The sequence below is a fragment of the Triticum aestivum genome, chromosome 1B, assembly GCF_018294505.1.
Source record: "Triticum aestivum cultivar Chinese Spring chromosome 1B, IWGSC CS RefSeq v2.1, whole genome shotgun sequence".
Classification (NCBI taxonomy): Eukaryota; Viridiplantae; Streptophyta; class Magnoliopsida; order Poales; family Poaceae; genus Triticum; species Triticum aestivum.
In genome coordinates this window covers 5,020,886-5,038,770 of record NC_057795.1, presented here as the reverse complement: position 1 = coordinate 5,038,770, position 17,885 = coordinate 5,020,886, and the positions used below count along the sequence as shown (strand labels likewise).

The 17,885-nt window shown below is 46.8% G+C and overlaps 1 pseudogene; it reads left to right on the top strand.

Annotated features, from left to right (window-relative positions):
* Positions 1-283: 283 nt before the first annotated feature.
* LOC123083492 (probable leucine-rich repeat receptor-like protein kinase At1g35710) lies at positions 284-16,118 on the top strand (annotated as a pseudogene).
* The last annotated feature ends 1,767 nt before the right edge of the window (positions 16,119-17,885 follow it).

The following is a 17,885-nucleotide window of genomic DNA, read 5'->3' as shown; positions in this document are numbered from 1 at the left end:
ATTTTTCCACAGGCATGAGGAAAGAAAAAAGAGGTCGAGACGGTGACAGTGAAGGGAAAAAAAACAGGCAGCCCAGCGGTAGCTGCCAGAGCAAAGAAAAAAGAGGCAGAGATGGAGACACTGAAGAATAGTCATCCAGAAGCATCTTCCACTCAACTGTTGTGTGTTGACCGACTAGGGACCTCATAACAATGGATGACACACTCTTGAATATTCACCAGCAGTTTGTCCACGGAATCACATCCCCTAACCAATACACAACAGGCAAACACTAGGCCGCAAAATGGGATCTTCCTCAACACCATTGTTGTACCTCTGCCTACTGCTCATGCCGTTCCTTCTTCTCTTGCAAGAAGCACATGCGGACTGCCGGGGCGACGTTACAAAGCCAATCCTCGTGTATTCTATATCGTGTTATTAGATGGCAGATCTTTCACTCTAGTGTAGACTCTGAAATTAACGTGCAGGTGAGGTGAAAACATGATATCATGTACTCTCTTGTAGTCTTGTGTGTGTGGAAAGGACGAAGACTTGAGCAGGATGCAAATTACAGGCCTGTACATCACCATTATTTGATTGGCCTGTGCACATGTACAGAACGCTCAACTGGCACTTGTGCTGCACAGCTAACGCGCACATGATAGAAGCACCAGCTTCGACTCAATTGGCTTGTCTGTTGACTAACTTAATTACGACCTCATAACAGTGGACAACATATGTTAATTATAAATAGGGCTGCTGTGCACTCACATCCCCCAACCAAACACAACATGGGAACACTAAGCAGCAAAATGCGAGCTTTGTTCTACCTCTGCTTCGTGCCGTGCCTTCTTCTCTTGCAAGAAGTGCATGCGGCACGTCATGGAGGGATCTCACTGAGCTCCCAACGCATGGCCCTTCTCCACTGGAAAGCTACACTTACAAACCCATCGTTGCAGATGAGCTCTTGGCAAAAAGACACCAGCCCCTGCAACTGGACGGGCATCGTGTGCACGGCTGTCCATCATGGCGGACGTGTGCCCTTGGTGGTCACCGACATCTCTCTGCCAGACACTGGCATCCATGGCCAGCTTGGTGAGCTCAACTTCTCAGCTCTTCCATTTCTCACATATATTGACCTCACCAACAACAGTCTCCATGGTGCGCTACCCGCTAGTATCAGCTCCCTGACAGCACTTTCAGTACTTGGCCTTCACCACAACCAGCTCATAGGGAAAATTCCTTATGAGATTGGTGGCATGCAAAGTCTAAGGTTGCTTGAGCTCTCATTTAACAAGCTCACAGGACATATCCCTGCATCTCTGGGTAACTTAACAATGTTAAATTATCTTGTCATTCACCAAAACATGGTGTCAGGTCCCATTCCAGAGGAGATTGGAAGGCTTGTCAGCCTACGACTTCTACAACTAAGCAACAACATCTTAAGAGGCATGATACCGAAAACCCTTGGAAATCTGACCAACCTAAATACTCTGTACCTATTTGGTAATCAATTTTCAGGGCCTATACCACAAGAACTAGGCAGGCTAGTCCATTTGCAAATTCTCCAGCTTGACTCAAATGATTTTTCAGGTCCAATTCCAATCTCCATAACCAATCTCACCAAGATGAACCAACTTTCTCTCTCTGAAAATCAAATCAATGGATCTATACCCCTAGAACTAGGCAGCCTCATTATGTTGAAAATACTTTTTCTCTACAGTAATCAGATAACAGGTTCAATACCTACAGAGCTAGGCAACCTCACTATGCTTAGTGAACTTTTTCTCTATAGAAATCAAATCACCGGTCCAATACCTTTAGAATTGGGCACCTTGCTGAATCTCCAAAATTTAGACTTGTCCTTCAACAAAATAACCGGTTCCATTCCCCAAGAGATTGGCAATCTAATTAACCTCGAATATTTAGACTTGTCTCAAAACCAAATTTCAGGATCCATACCAAAAACTTTTGGTAAGTTGCAAAGCATCCAAACAATACAAATATACGATAACAAGTTATCAGGTTCTCTTCCTCAAGAACTTGGAGATCTCACCAGCCTTGTTCGACTTGCGCTGTCTAACAACTCACTTTCGGGACATTTACCTGCAAATATATGTTTAGGCGGCAGACTTCAAAATCTCCATGCCTTTTCTAATATGTTAAGTGGCCCCATTCCAAGGAGTTTAAAGACATGTACGAGTTTGGTTCAAATTGACCTTGATTCGAACAAACTAACAGGAGATATATCTCAACATTTTGGTGCGTATCCACAACTCATATGGATGAGTGTGACGCCCGGGTAATTAAGCTACAGTGATCCTCTGCTAATGGTGCCACGTCACCTCGTTTATAGTTGCTAATCTCGAGTTAGTTCGAAACCGATTCAAATTCAAATTCAAAAATAGGCAAACAATAAAAGTTTTCAAATATTAAAACTAAAATGTTCGGAGTGAACCGAATAATGCATAGGTAATTATGGTGGAGAAACCACACCTTTATAAAATGTTTAAATAATCTAAAATGAATAAAACAGTAGCAAAACCGATATTTAAATGCTTTTATAAATAAATAAAATACTAAACTAAACTGTCTTGGGATAAAACCTTTTGTGGCAGTGGGTTTCATGGTATTACTAATTTAGGGATCATTTTAATATTAAGTAAAAAGTAAACTTAAAAGAAAAGAAAACACAAAAACAGAAAGGAAAACTAACAAAAAAAAGGAAAAGAACCCCCCCCCAGGCCAACTGGGCCTTGGCCCAACCAGCTGGCCACCAGGCCGACTAGGCCGGCCCGTCCCCACTCCCCCATAACCCCCTCCACACCTAGCCCAGCCGGCCCACCCCCGGCTATAACCCCCCCCCCACTACCAGAAACCCTAACCCCATTTCCCCACTCTCCCCACGATTCCTCCCCCCACGAAAATATCCCCCTCTCCCCCGACTAGATCGGGATCGAGGGAGGAGGACCTCGCCGCCGCCCGGAGCCACCCCTCCGTCGCTGCCGTCCTCCTCATCTCCGCCTCGGCCCCGCCGCCTCACCCCTGCGCCCGATGCAAGCCGGCGTCGGCGCCGCCCCTCCCGGACTCCTCGCCCCTCCTCTCCCTCACGCGGCGCCCAGGTGAAGCCGCGGCCTCGCCTCGTCGTCGACCCGACGCCATTTGCCGTCGCTGCCACCTCGCCCCCGTCGTCGATCTACCTCGTCGGACCGCCCCGAGCCCACTGCCCTAGTCCCTACTCCCCCACCGTGAGCTCCCCCCCTCTCCCTCGCGCTCACCTCGGCCGTCCCGACGCCCGCGCACGACCACCGCGCTCCGGCTGCGCACTGGGCTCGCCCGACCCGCGCCTGTTGCCCCCGACCACGTCGCCGTGCGTCCCCGCCACCGCAGCTTGCCGTCCCGGCCGCCTGGCCGGCGCCGTGGCCTCCGGCCCCGCCTTGCACCCCTCCGTGGCCTCGCCGTGGCCACGAACCACCACCGCATCCTGCTCCGGCCGGCGCCCCCTGGCCCCGTGCCCCGGCGGCCTCGTCCCGCCCTGCGGGCGAGTGCTCGCTCGGGTGCGCCCGCACCCGCTGGACCAAACTGCCAAGGCCATGACAGATGGGCCCCACGGCCCCACGCCCAGAACGGTTTAAAAAAAATAATAAAAAAAGTAAAATTAATTAAATAAAATTTATTAATAAAAATAAAAATGATTTAATAAAATTAATTATTAATCAATTAATTATCTAATGAATTAATTAAGTTAATTAATCCGGTTTAATTAATTTAGTTAACTAGTTAGGTTAATTAAATAGTAATTAAATTAACTAATCTATAATTAACCTAAACAGAGTATGACAGGTGGGTCCCATTGGACCCACGCGTCAGTTTGACCCAGTCAACCCCTGTTGACTACTGATGTCAGCATGACGTCATGCTGACGTCATAAATCCATTTTCCGAATTAATTAAATAATTAAATAAATTCCAGAAATTAATAAAATCTTTAGAAAATCATATCTTTTAATCCGTAACTCGGATTAAAATATTTTCAACATGAAAGTTGCTCAGAACGACGAGACGATTCCGGATACGCAACCCGTTCGTCCGCCACACCCCCCTAACCTATCGAACTCGCAACTTTCCCCCCCTCCGGCTCCTCTGCCCGAAAACACGGAACCCCGGGAATACTTCCCGGATGCTTCCCCCCCTTCACCGGTATCACCTCCTACCGCGTAGAACACGTCTAGCTCTGCCTGTTATCCTGTTATGCACTTGCTTGCTATGTATTTACTGTTTCTCCCCCCTCTTCTCTTCGGTAGACCCCGTGACGAGGCTGACGCCCCAGTTCGACTACGGAGTTGACGACCCCTCTCTCTTGCCAGAGCAACCAGGCAAGCCCCCCCCTTGATCACCAGATATCGCCTATTCTCCTCTATACTGCTTGCATTAGAGTAGTGTAGCATGTTACTGCTTTCGTTAATCCTATTCTGATGCATAGCCTGACATTGTCGCTACATCTGTTGATACCTTACCTGCAATCCTAAATGCTTAGTATAGGATGCTAGTGTTCCATCAGTGGCCCTACACTCTTGTCCGTCTGCCATGCTATACTACTGGGTTGTGATCACTTCGGGAGGTGATCACGGGCATATACTATATACTTTACACTGTTACATTACCTGTGATACTGTTCGGAGTTGGGGGCTGAAGGGGCAGGTGGCTCCATCCCGGTAGAGGTGGGCCTGGGTTCCCGACGGCCCCCGACTGTTACTTGGTGGCGGAGCGACAGGGCAGGTTGAGACCACCTAGGAGACAGGTGGGCCTGGCCCTGTTCGGCGTTCGCGGATATTTAACACGCTTAACGAGATCTTGGTATTTGATCTGAGTCGGCTACGAGCCTATACGCACTAACCATCTACGTGGGAGTAGTTATGGGTATCCCGACGTCGTGGTATCAGCCGAAGCACTTCGTGACGTCAGCGACGGAGCGGCGCGCGCCGGATTGGACTGCGTTAAGCCACTTCTTGTATGGAGGTGCTAGGTTCTGCTTCCGGCCGCCCTACGCAACGTGCAGGTGTGCTCAGGGCGATGGGCCCAGACCCCTGCGCGCTTAGGTTTAGACCGGCGTGCTGGCCTCTCTGTTTGCCTAGGTGGGGCTGCGACGTGTTGATCTTCCGAGGCCGGGCATGACCCAGGAAAGTGTGTCCGGCCAAATGGGATCGAGCGTGTTGGGCTATGTGGTGCACCCCTGCAGGGAAGTTAATCTATTCGAATAGCCGTGATCTTCGGTAACAGGACGACTTGGAGTTGTACCTTGACCTTATGACAACTAGAACCGGATACTTAATAAAACACACCCTTCCAAGTTCCACAGACAACCCGGTGATCGCTTTTCCACAGGGCAACGAGGGGAGGATCGCCGGGTAGGATTATGCTATGCGATGCTACTAGAGATGCTACTTGGAGATGCTATTTGGAGATGCTACTTGGAGGACTTCAGTCTACTCTCTTCTACATGCTGCAAGACGGAGGCTGCCAGAAGCGTAGTCTTCGATAGGACTAGTTATCCCCCTCTTATTCTGGCATTCTGCAGTTCAGTCCACTGATATGGCCTTCTTACACATATACCCATGCATATGTAGTTTAGTTCCTTGCTTGCGAGTACTTTGGATGAGTACTCACGGTTGCTTTCTCCCCCCTTTTTCCCCCTTTCCTTTCTTCTGGTTGTCGCAACCAGATGCTGGAGTCCAGGAGCCAGACGCCACCGTCGACGATGACCCCTACTACACCGGAGGTGCCTACTACTACGTGCAGCCCGCTGACGACGTCCAGGAGTAGTTAGGAGGATCCCAGGCAGGAGGCCTGCGCCTCTTTCGATCTGTATCCCAGTTTGTGCTAGCCTTCTTAAGGCAAACTTGTTTAACTTATGTCTGTACTCAGATATTGTTGCTTCCGCTGACTCGTCTATGATCGAGCACTTGTATTCGAGCCCTCGAGGCCCCTGGCTTGTATTATGATGCTTGTATGACTTATTTTATTTGTAGAGTTGTGTTGTGATATCTTCCCGTGAGTCCCTGATCTTGATCGTACACATTTGCGTGCATGATTAGTGTACGATTGAATCGGGGGCGTCACAAGTTGGTATCAGAGCCGACTGCCTGTAGGAATCCCCCTTCCAACTCCTTGGCCGAAGTCGAGTCTAGTCGTTGAAAAACTTTTACTAACATGGCTGTGTGGCCCATGGGCCCACGTCGCCATCGGGTGGTATTAGGATCTTTTATTCCTCGACCTTTACTCTGGGACTCTGAACTCTCTTCTATTCGGGTTAAACGAATTTTCTAAAATCTAACATTAGGTTCTCGAACCACTTCACCCGGAGAGCCCCTTATTACTGATGATCGTCTGCTGCACGTGAAGACCCTGAAGATACTTTCCGCTGTTAAGCCGAGAACTTGTGTTCATCGCGTTTGCAATTCCCCTTCCACCGTCAACCCTTATGGGTAACTACTTACAGTTGTTATTCTTATATCATCCCCAGTTGGTCTTGTTATTACAAGATACCCTGAAAAACTCGTCGTGGTTTCGATAATCCCTTGAGCTTACTGCCTTGCTGTTCCTTGTCACCTGAATACCCCTACGGTTAATTCTCGCACTTATCGAGTATCCGCTCATTCCCCAGTTGTTCATGTGTTTCACAAAAGTCTTCAAAATACTATTCGATCTTCCGAAAATCCTCTAGAGCCTTTGGCTCTTGAAATTCTTGCCTGCTTGCATTATGGTTAATCCCATAAGTCTCGTAGTCCTAATGACATTCCTTGTCATTATCATTTTGAGTCTGTTGACTCAATATGTTTGCGAATACACGCAGTCATCATTGATCCTTATAAATTACTTTTCCGGCTAAGCTGCCATTCTTTTAACTGGGACTGGTTCCCGACCAATCCAATTGTCATTGATTGTACCCTAAGGCTATTCAACTTATCCATCCCTACTCAGAGCATTGCTTCTGATCCTTTGTTTTGGAAATCGAAATTCCTTTATTATCTAAGCATCGAATCATTCCGATGTTCTATAATATGATGCCCGTGCATTCTTCTTCGTCTGGTTGAGTACCGATGCTCACGTCAGATCCCTTGTGGACCACCAGATCCTTTGTTGGATTTTATCTGACAACGCCCTTCATATTCAATAACCTTGTGAGCCTTTCCTCTGATACATAATGCCTTTGGTAAATTGTATCCTTTGCTTTCTCAACCATGCTCTGCCTTTGAGCTTGAGTTAATTACTTCTGAAGATTTGGTATATGATTCTAAGATGCCCCAATGGGTTGAACCTATGCCTTCCTTAATAGGTGTGAACTCGAAAGTTTTCACGAGTCGTACTCTTCTGGTATTTTGCCAGATAAAATTTCAAAACTACAACTTCATTGAGCGCGAGAAGTGAATGAAAGGTTGTGCATTGGAGAAGTGGGAGTCGACCTTGAACTTTGCGTTCATGCCCATGGACACGATGTACATCTTCTCATCGAAGTTTCTTTTAAAATCAATTATTCCCTTGGTATAAGTTCATCTTATATCTGAGATCTGGCCTTTTTGCAATCGTGGTTCTGACCATGTTCTCCTGTAAATACCTTTTCTCGGACAAGTTTAAGCACTTGTCTTCTACAAAGCAATACCCTATTCCAACCTCTACTTTGATCTATCGTCGAGTATTACCCCCCCTGGAATCTCGAGATTATCATGGAACTGCATAACTTCTTATGAGTTCTTCATCAAGTGCTACCTTCCCACTGATTCCAATTTTTCCACGGGCTCTGAGTTATTAGACACTCAAAGACACCGATAACTGAACCGAGTCCGCACTACGGTTCAACAACTCTCCAGTAAGCTTCTATAAGTACGAGTTTGTACCCGATCACGCCATTCCTAGCCTGTTTGGCTATATCATTATCTTGATGATTCCAAACTGTGCTACCTGATCCTTATTCTCGGAGCACCAATTTGCGACGATAGCTAAGCTTACGTCGATTTTCCTCGTCATACCCTTTCACCTTAAACAACCAGCTTGAGTTCGAGTTTGTGTCGTAACTGTGGTTCCAATAACCTCTTGCTTCATCATTCCTCTGACTTGATGTCGTCGCGGGTTGATTACATCTGCATGAAACCTCTCAACAAATGTGTCGTGATAATCATCAACCTTATGAGCTCTTCCAGGAATTCAATTGAATTCATGATGGGTAATACCATCCTTGCCCCTCGATGATTCCTGTTCTCATCGACCACTTTATTGCCTTCCGTTCAACACAACTTGTTCGTGTTTTGTGTAAACCTTGAGATCCCTGCTACCCAGCAGTTGATCTTCCTTACCTCGGAAGTATTACCATCTCTTTTTGTCAAGAATGTGGTGAGAATTTCACCACCTCTTGAGAATTCTTGACATAGAAATACTTCTCACCATCACCATTCTTTCTTGGTCCCCGTGTTAATTCCAACAAGTGAACGGTGTTGTTTGGATTCTTTCCTTCTAGCAACCCTATTGCTTTGAAGTGAATGGGCGATAGTTCATTCTAAGTCTTTCGATATTTGAATCACCATTCTAACATTGGCCGTGCAACCCAACCCATATTTCGGGTGCACCGTTCAACCAATGTTTAATTATGTATGTTTTCCTCGAGCATGTCCCATTATATCATTTGATCTAACAAATGTCATCCTCTTGTTCACATTATCGTGGAAATCCATCCATTTGGAATTCTCGATGAATTGCCGTTGAATTCACCAGACACCTCCTTGTCCTCTCCCTGGTTTAATGGTGAACTATTGCTTCAGAAACCCGCTCCCATAGTTCATTTCCCGAGAAGCTTGCAATGCCATTTCAACGATTTGTGTTGCACCTTTTCTTCTCGGACATCCTGAGTCTCAGGTATCCTGACACCAATCGGATCTGAATCTCGGTCAGATATGATGGTTGGGACAACTTTCCAAGAGTTATGACGTTGATCCTTTGATGACCCGGTAACATGATGTCATGCCTAGCACCCCCCCCCCCGGCTGGAGGACCTATCATTATAGATTCCTTTTCAGCAAGGTTATCCATTCATCCATGAGGAAATTGTAAGACTTATTCTACAAGTTATTCTTGATGGATCCTTCGTGTTTCCAAAGTCTGATCTTCACCTGAAGACCATGTCACTGCTATCTCGAAGCATGTCAATGGTACTCCGATTTTCAACAGGCACGTTTGAAGCACGATGCTATATTTTAATTATCAATTATCCTAACACCGTTGTATGAGTAATATCATGAGATTCCTCCCCCCCTTACCTAAATGGTTTTCTACTTTATATCCTGTCATGGATATCTTGCTCTGCTTGTCCTTGGGAAGGATATACCCTCGAAATATGTGTTTAAACATATTTTCCTTTCCATTGTTCTGTTTAATCTGATGATCATATTTCCTTCCATTTGTTTGTTTAAACCTTTTCTATGATCTATATGATATAAGCAGTAATAATCCACTGCTTGTGCAAACACCTCGATGTACAACTCTGTCAGTAAGACCTTGTTACCATTGATGATGACATTCCGGTAACCACCGATGGACGAGAACCTTGCCTATTGGTCCGCCTCGTTCGACGAGCAGGAAAATGGTTCTCTTCGTCCCTCGCCCTTGGTATCGATGTTGTTGCCGACATATCTGACAGGCTACCCTTTGACACACCTTACTATCATGACCGTGCAAAATGTCGGCCCCCTTCCTACTTTCAACCACATGGTGGGCCCATAACCCGCAGTTCCACAGGATCGAAACCTGACTCTCCTGTACCCCCCTGTTCCTAAAGTTATTCCTCGTGCGTGGCCTTGTATGTAGTTCACGGACCACCGTCCTAGTGATCTATTCTGGTAATAAACGCAATACTCAATCTCGTTGCTCTGGACCCCTTTCGCGTGTTGTTTCAGTCATCGAACGATTGCCTATCCATTTGAAACATCTCATGGTACCTCCGTACCTAACTCTTGATGTATTTTATATGTTCAACTCGAGAGATAATCTTATGTTCATTCATGGGTTATCCCCAGATTGTTTCCCTCATAAGCATTCTATCGTAGTCAAGCTGCCCCTTACCTATTCGTAATTACGTTGGAGTTCCCTAAGAAAAGGACGGTGACTTCATCATGACGACCTGAAGCAGAGGACCGAAGACATCAATGTAAGGGATCAACCTCTTCGAAAGGGAAGCCAAGACCGAGAAGACTCGTTAGGTTTTTTTTTCGCTACCAACACCTTCGCCCCTTACTCCAACGCTTAAATCTCGGGACGAGATTTCTTGTAGTGGAGGAGAATTGTGACGCCCGGGTAATTAAGCTACAGTGATCCTCTGCTAATGGTGCCACGTCACCTCGTTTATAGTTGCTAATCTCGAGTTAGTTCGAAACCGATTCAAATTCAAATTCAAAAATAGGCAAACAATAAAAGTTTTCAAATATTAAAACTAAAATGTTCAGAGTGAACCGAATAATGCATAGGTAATTATGGTGGAGAAACCACACCTTTATAAAATGTTTAAATAATCTAAAATGAATAAAACAGTAGCAAAACCGATATTTAAATGCTTTTATAAATAAATAAAATACTAAACTAAACTGTCTTGGGATAAAACCTTTTGTGGCAGTGGGTTTCATGGTATTACTAATTTAGGGATCATTTTAATATTAAGTAAAAAGTAAACTTAAAAGAAAAGAAAACACAAAAACAGAAAGGAAAACTAACAAAAAAAAAGGAAAAGAACCCCCCCCCAGGCCAACTGGGCCTTGGCCCAACCAGCTGGCCACCAGGCCGACTAGGCCGGCCCGTCCCCACTCCCCCATAACCCCCTCCACACCTAGCCCAGCCGGCCCACCCCCGGCTATAACCCCCCCCCCACTACCAGAAACCCTAACCCCATTTCCCCACTCTCCCCACGATTCCTCCCCCCCACGAAAATATCCCCCTCTCCCCCGACTAGATCGGGATCGAGGGAGGAGGACCTCGCCGCCGCCCGGAGCCACCCCTCCGTCGCTGCCGTCCTCCTCATCTCCGCCTCGGCCCCGCCGCCTCACCCCTGCGCCCGATGCAAGCCGGCGTCGGCGCCGCCCCTCCCGGACTCCTCGCCCCTCCTCTCCCTCACGCGGCGCCCAGGTGAAGCCGCGGCCTCGCCTCGTCGTCGACCCGACGCCATTTGCCGTCGCTGCCACCTCGCCCCCGTCGTCGATCTACCTCGTCGGACCGCCCCGAGCCCACTGCCCTAGTCCCTACTCCCCCACCGTGAGCTCCCCCCTCTCCCTCGCGCTCACCTCGGCCGTCCCGACGCCCGCGCACGACCACCGCGCTCCGGCTGCGCACTGGGCTCGCCCGACCCGCGCCTGTTGCCCCCGACCACGTCGCCGTGCGTCCCCGCCACCGCAGCTTGCCGTCCCGGCCGCCTGGCCGGCGCCGTGGCCTCCGGCCCCGCCTTGCGCCCCTCCGTGGCCTCGCCGTGGCCACGAACCACCACCGCATCCTGCTCCGGCCGGCGCCCCATGGCCCCGTGCCCCGGCGGCCTCGTCCCGCCCTGCGGGCGAGTGCTCGCTCGGGTGCGCCCGCACCCGCTGGACCAAACTGCCAAGGCCATGACAGATGGGCCCCACGGCCCCACGCCCAGAACGGTTTAAAAAAAGAGAGGGATTAAAAAATAAAATAAAAGTAAAATTAATTAAATAAATATAATTAATAAAATAAAATGATTTAATAAAATTAATTATTAATTAATTAATTATCTAATGAATTAATTAAGTTAATTAATCCGGTTTAATTAATTTAGTTAACTAGTTAGGTTAATTAAATAGTAATTAAATTAACTAATCTGTAATTAACCTAAACAGAGAATGACAGGTGGGTCCCACTGGACCCACATGTCAGTTTGACCAAGTCAACTCTATTGACTGCTGATGTCAGCATGACATCATGCTGATGTCATTAAATCCTGTTTTCGAATTAATTAAATAATTAAATTAAATTCCAGAAAATTAATAAAATCTTTGGAAAATCATATCTTTTAATCCGTAACTCGGATTAAATTATTTTCAACATGAAAGTTGCTCAAAACGACGAGACGATTTCGGATACGCAGTCCGTTCGTTCGCCACACACCCCTAACCTATCGAACTCGCAACTTTCCCCCTCCGGCTCCTCTGCCCGAAAACGCGAAACATCGGGAATACTTTCCCGGATGTTTTCCCCCTTCACCGGTACCACCTCATACCACGTTAGGGCACACGCTAGCACGCTCGTTGTCACGTCACGCATCGTCGTGTTTATGTTTGCATTGTATTCATTGTTTCTTCCCCCTCTTATCTCCGGTAGACTACGAGACTGACGTTGATGCCACCGAGTTCGACTACGTCACCGACGACCCCCTCCTTGTCTGAGCAACCAGGCAAGCCCCCCCCTTGATCACCAGATATCGCCTATTCTCCTCTATACTGCTTGCATTAGAGTAGTGTAGCATGTTACTGCTTTCGTTAATCCTATTCTGATGCATAGCCTGACATTGTCGCTACATTTGTTGATACCTTACCTGCAATCCTAAATGCTTAGTATAGGATGCTAGTTTATCATCATTGGCCCTACATTCTTGTTAGTCTGCCTTGCTATACTATCGGGCCGTGATCACTTGGGAGGTGATCACGGGTATATACTATACATACATACATACTATACAGATGGTGACTAAAGTCGGGTCAGCTCATTGAGTACCCGCAAGTGATTCTGACGAGGGGGCTGAAGGGGCAGGTGGCTCCATCCCGGTAGAGGTGGGCCTGGGTTCCCGACGGCCCCCGACTGTTACTTGGTGGCGGAGCGACAGGGCAGGTTGAGACCACCTAGGAGACAGGTGGGCCTGGCCCTGTTCGGCGTTCGCGGATATTTAACACGCTTAACGAGATCTTGGTATTTGATCTGAGTTGGCTACGAGCCTATACGCACTAACCATCTACGCGGGAGTAGTTATGGGTATCCCGACGTCGTGGTATCAGCCGAAGCACTTCGTGACGTCAGCGACTGAGCGGCGCGCGCCGGGTTGGACTGCGTTAACGCAACTTCCTTTGTAATGGAGGTTGCTAGGTCTGCTCACCGGCCGCGTACGCAACGTGCAGGTGTGCTCAGGGCGATGGGCCCAGACCCCTGCGCGCTTAGGTTTAGACCGGCATGCTGACCTCTCCGTTGAGCCTAGGTGGGGCTGCGACGTGTTGATCTTCCGAGGCCGGGCATGACCCAGGAAAGTGTGTCCGGCCAAATGGGATCGAGCGTGTTGGGCTATGTGGTGCACCCCTGCAGGGAAGTTAATCTATTCGAATAGCCGTGATCTTCGGTAACAGGACGACTTGGAGTTGTACCTTGACCTTATGACAACTAGAACCGGATACTTAATAAAACACACCCTTCCAAGTTCCACAGACAACCCGGTGATCGCTTTTCCACAGGGCAACGAGGGGAGGATCGCCGGGTAGGATTATGCTATGCGATGCTACTAGAGATGCTACTTGGAGATGCTATTTGGAGATGCTACTTGGAGATGCTACTTGGAGGACTTCAGTCTACTCTCTTCTACATGCTGCAAGACGGAGGCTGCCAGAAGCGTAGTCTTCGATAGGACTAGTTATCCCCCTCTTATTCTGGCATTCTGTAGTTCAGTCCACTGATATGGCCTTCTTACACATATACCCATGCATATGTAGTTTAGTTCCTTGCTTGCGAGTACTTTGGATGAGTACTCACGGTTGCTTTCTCCCCCCTTTTTCCCCCTTTCCTTTCTTCTGGTTGTCGCAACCAGATGCTGGAGTCCAGGAGCCAGACGCCACCGTCGACGATGACCCCTACTACACCGGAGGTGCCTACTACTACGTGCAGCCCGCTGACGACGTCCAGGAGTAGTTAGGAGGATCCCAGGCAGGAGGCCTGCGCCTCTTTCGATCTGTATCCCAGTTTGTGCTAGCCTTCTTAAGGCAAACTTGTTTAACTTATGTCTGTACTCAGATATTGTTGCTTCCGCTGACTCGTCTATGATCGAGCACTTGTATTCGAGCCCTCGAGGCCCCTGGCTTGTATTATGATGCTTGTATGACTTATTTTTATTCGTAGAGTTGTGTTGTGATATCTTCCCGTGAGTCCCTAATCTTGATCGTACACATTTGCGTGCATGATTAGTGTACGATTGAATCGGGGGCGTCACAATGAGCTTGTCATCAAATAGACTCACTGGGCAGATCTCAGCAAATCTATGTGCATGTAGTAAACTAGAAGTGTTACATCTAGCACAAAACATGATCACGGGTTCCATACCTCCGATCCTTTCCAAATTGTCCAATTTAGTAGAACTAACACTCAGTTCTAATCATCTCAACGGTGAGATTCCACCAGAAATCTGCACTTTGACTAATCTATATAAATTGAAATTGTCAACAAACCAATTATCTGGATCCCTACCTACACAGATAGAAAAGTTGGGCAATCTAGGATACCTTGATATATCTGGGAACAAACTGAGTGGATCAATACCTGAGGAACTAGGGGCATGCACGAAACTACAATCCATGAAGATCAACAACAACAACTTCAGTGGGAGTTTGCCTAGTGCAATTGGAAATTTAGCAGGCCTGCAGATCATGCTTGATGTGAGCATGAATGACCTCAGTGGTGTATTGCCACAACAACTTGGGAATTTGGAGATGCTAGAATTTCTGAATTTATCACATAATCAGTTCAACGGTAGCATTCCATCCTCCTTTGCAAGCATGGCAAGCCTTTCAACACTTGATTTGTCCTACAATGACTTGGAAGGGCCAGTCCCAATAGCACGACTACTTCAAAATGCTTCAGCAAGTTGGTTTCTTCCCAATAAAGGTCTGTGTGGTAACCTCTCAGGTCTGCCACCTTGTTATTCAACTCCAATAGTAGTTGGTCACCACAAATAGAAGATACTTAGTTTGCTTTTGCCAATTGTTCTCGTGGTGGGTTTCAGCATTTTGGCTGCAATTGTTGTCATAGCAATGCTTACTCGTAAGAAGAGAAAACCACAAGAAAGTGTTACCGCTGAAGCAAGGGACCTATTCTCCGTTTGGAATTTCGACGGAAGATTAGCATTTGATGATATTTTAAGGGCAACAGAAGACTTTGATGATAAGTACATCATTGGAACAGGGGGATACGACAAAGTCTACAAGGCACAACTCCAAGACGGGCAGCTGGTTGCTGTGAAGAAGCTTTATCAGACCGAAGAAGAGTTGGATGATGAAAGAAGATTTCGTAGTGAAATGGAAATCTTAACACAGATCCGACAACGAAGCATCGTCAAAATGTATGGATTCTGCTCCCATCCAACATATAAATTTCTCGTCTACGACTACATTCAGCAGGGAAGCCTCCACGGAATATTGGAAAATCAGGAGCTAGCAAAGGAATTTGATTGGAAGAAGAGAATTGCTCTTGCAACTGATGTGGCTCAAGCAATATCTTATTTGCACCACGAATGCAGTCCACCTATAATCCATCGAGATATCACAAGCAACAACATCTTACTTGATACATCCTTCAAGGCTTTTGTCTCGGATTTTGGCACGGCAAGGATTCTTAAACCCGATTCATCAAACTGGAGTGCACTAGCAGGAACATATGGCTACATAGCTCCTGGTATGTTCTAGCATAACCTTCTTCTCACCAGAAGCATTCATCTCAGTCATTTGTTCCTAATCCTAATGTTTTGATCAATGTTGTGCAGAACTGTCGTACACATCTGTTGTGACAGAGAAATGTGATGTCTATAGCTTTGGCGTGGTGGTGCTAGAGCTAGTGATAGGGAAGCATCCAAGGGATCTATTAGACGGTAGTTTGTCAAGCGGGAAACAAGCTATACTTGTGAAAGATATTCTGGACCAACGGTCGACAACACCAACAACAACAGAAGAGAAGAGCTTAGCTCTGCTCATCAAGCTGGCCTTCTCTTGCTTGGAATCTTCTCCACAAGCAAGGCCAACCATGCGGGCGGCATACCAAACGCTCATCCAGCAACCTTGTTCTAGTTCAAGTCCCGTGCCTTTCAGCGCACTTACATTACAGCAAGGGATGCATGTTGATGTATGATCCGAATTCTAGTGAGAAGCCAGGGTCTATCGTGGCGGAGGTCGATAAAATGTTTCCACTTTTGACTTGAGTCACTCATATTCCACCTATATATACCCCACGTATGCCAACATGGGATGAGTTGATGGTTTATTGTAAGTCTATGTATTTGTGGACACTCTCGTCATACAGTGAAAGATAACCGTCGTGTGCCTGTGGTTTTTCCGCAAGGGTTTTCCACATAAAAATTGGTGTCATGTGTTATTGATATTTCTCTTTTTGTTCGCTTGCCAGTTTCAAGAATGCATAAATATAATTTTATTGTGGGTTGCTTGTAAAATATATGTTGTTTATACTTATATTTGCTTGGACGTATTATCCACATGTGACCCTTCCTTTGGGTTGTTGTCTGCACAGGTGCTTGAAATGGTGTGCTAATATTTGTCTCTTTTTGTCTACTATTTCTCCCATGAACCTAATAAAAATGAAAAAAAAAGGCATCAAAAACTGGTGTGATATCATGTAGTCCCGTTTTATAGTTCTCTAGGAATCAAGATAAAAATACCTTGGACTAAGCAGGAACTATCACCATGATCAAGTGGTGAATGCATAAATGGGATCAAATGAATTAAACACATGGGGGTAGGTGCATAAAAAAGGAAAATTACCATAGTAGTGAGTAAAAAGAACTTACGGAGGTCTTTAGGGCTGAAGTATGAAGTCATTGTCCTTATGATGGAGCATTGTATCCAGGAGTATGTAGTCCTACTAAACTTAATTTCAAGCATTGGCTGGCGAGATTGATACGGAACAAAGATACAACCTTCTTTTCTTCACGCCTAATACAAACTTAACAAAGGACGAGATGAGATCATATGAAAAGCCCTGGATGACAGACAACACGAGAGCTAGAAATGCCCCATAATTTTTTTAATCAGAAAACTAAATATCAATTCAACTCAGCTAGTGCAATCAGACATTCTGGGATAACCTTTCTTATGGTGCGTTGTCAACGTTGCTGGGTGGCAGCGTGGACTGGCTCCTTGCCGGCGAGAGGGGAGAAGAAGACGTCGCTGCAGGTGTTGTGGGCACTTCGTCGAACATGTAGTGTGCAGGAACTAGTTCAAAGCGGGCCTCGAGGACACTGTCCGTGCCCCCTACATTCCGCGTGGCCTCGCGGCTTCCCTACCTTGCCGGATTCATCGGTCCGTGGTGCTCCCCACCGCCCCCACACTCTCAACCTTCCTACCCACCGGATCCATACGCCGGTGGTGCTCCACACCGAAGGGTGCTTCTGTATATTGCCTTAGGCTGCAGCTATTGGAGCTAACCATGAAGGAATCCATAATGGGCCGGTTACTGGCGCGGCCCATCAACAGATATACTTTTTCTTGTTAAATCTCAAAAATTATAAATTACCTGTGTAATGTGTTGGAATATTGGCCTACGCAGCAATCAACACGCCCTACATGGGCAGACGGTACAAAAGCGGACGGCCCACTTGAGCTTGGAAATTTTCTTCAGTTTGTGCGGCCAAGATGCTGCTTGATTCTACAGGCCTTGAATTCCACAAGATGCAGCCAAACACACGACTTCCACAAGACTTGCGGTCCTGGATTTGTGCTAACCAAAATTCGGCACAGTCGCCTTTATTTTTATTTTTACCATCGATATAATTCCAGCAAGGAATCTTTTGTTCTATGATGTAGCATCTGAAAAGCGAAAAGGGCAACATTAGTACTTTAGGGAATAGCTTTAGAGGAAATTTAGAGATAGCTTGGGAAGACA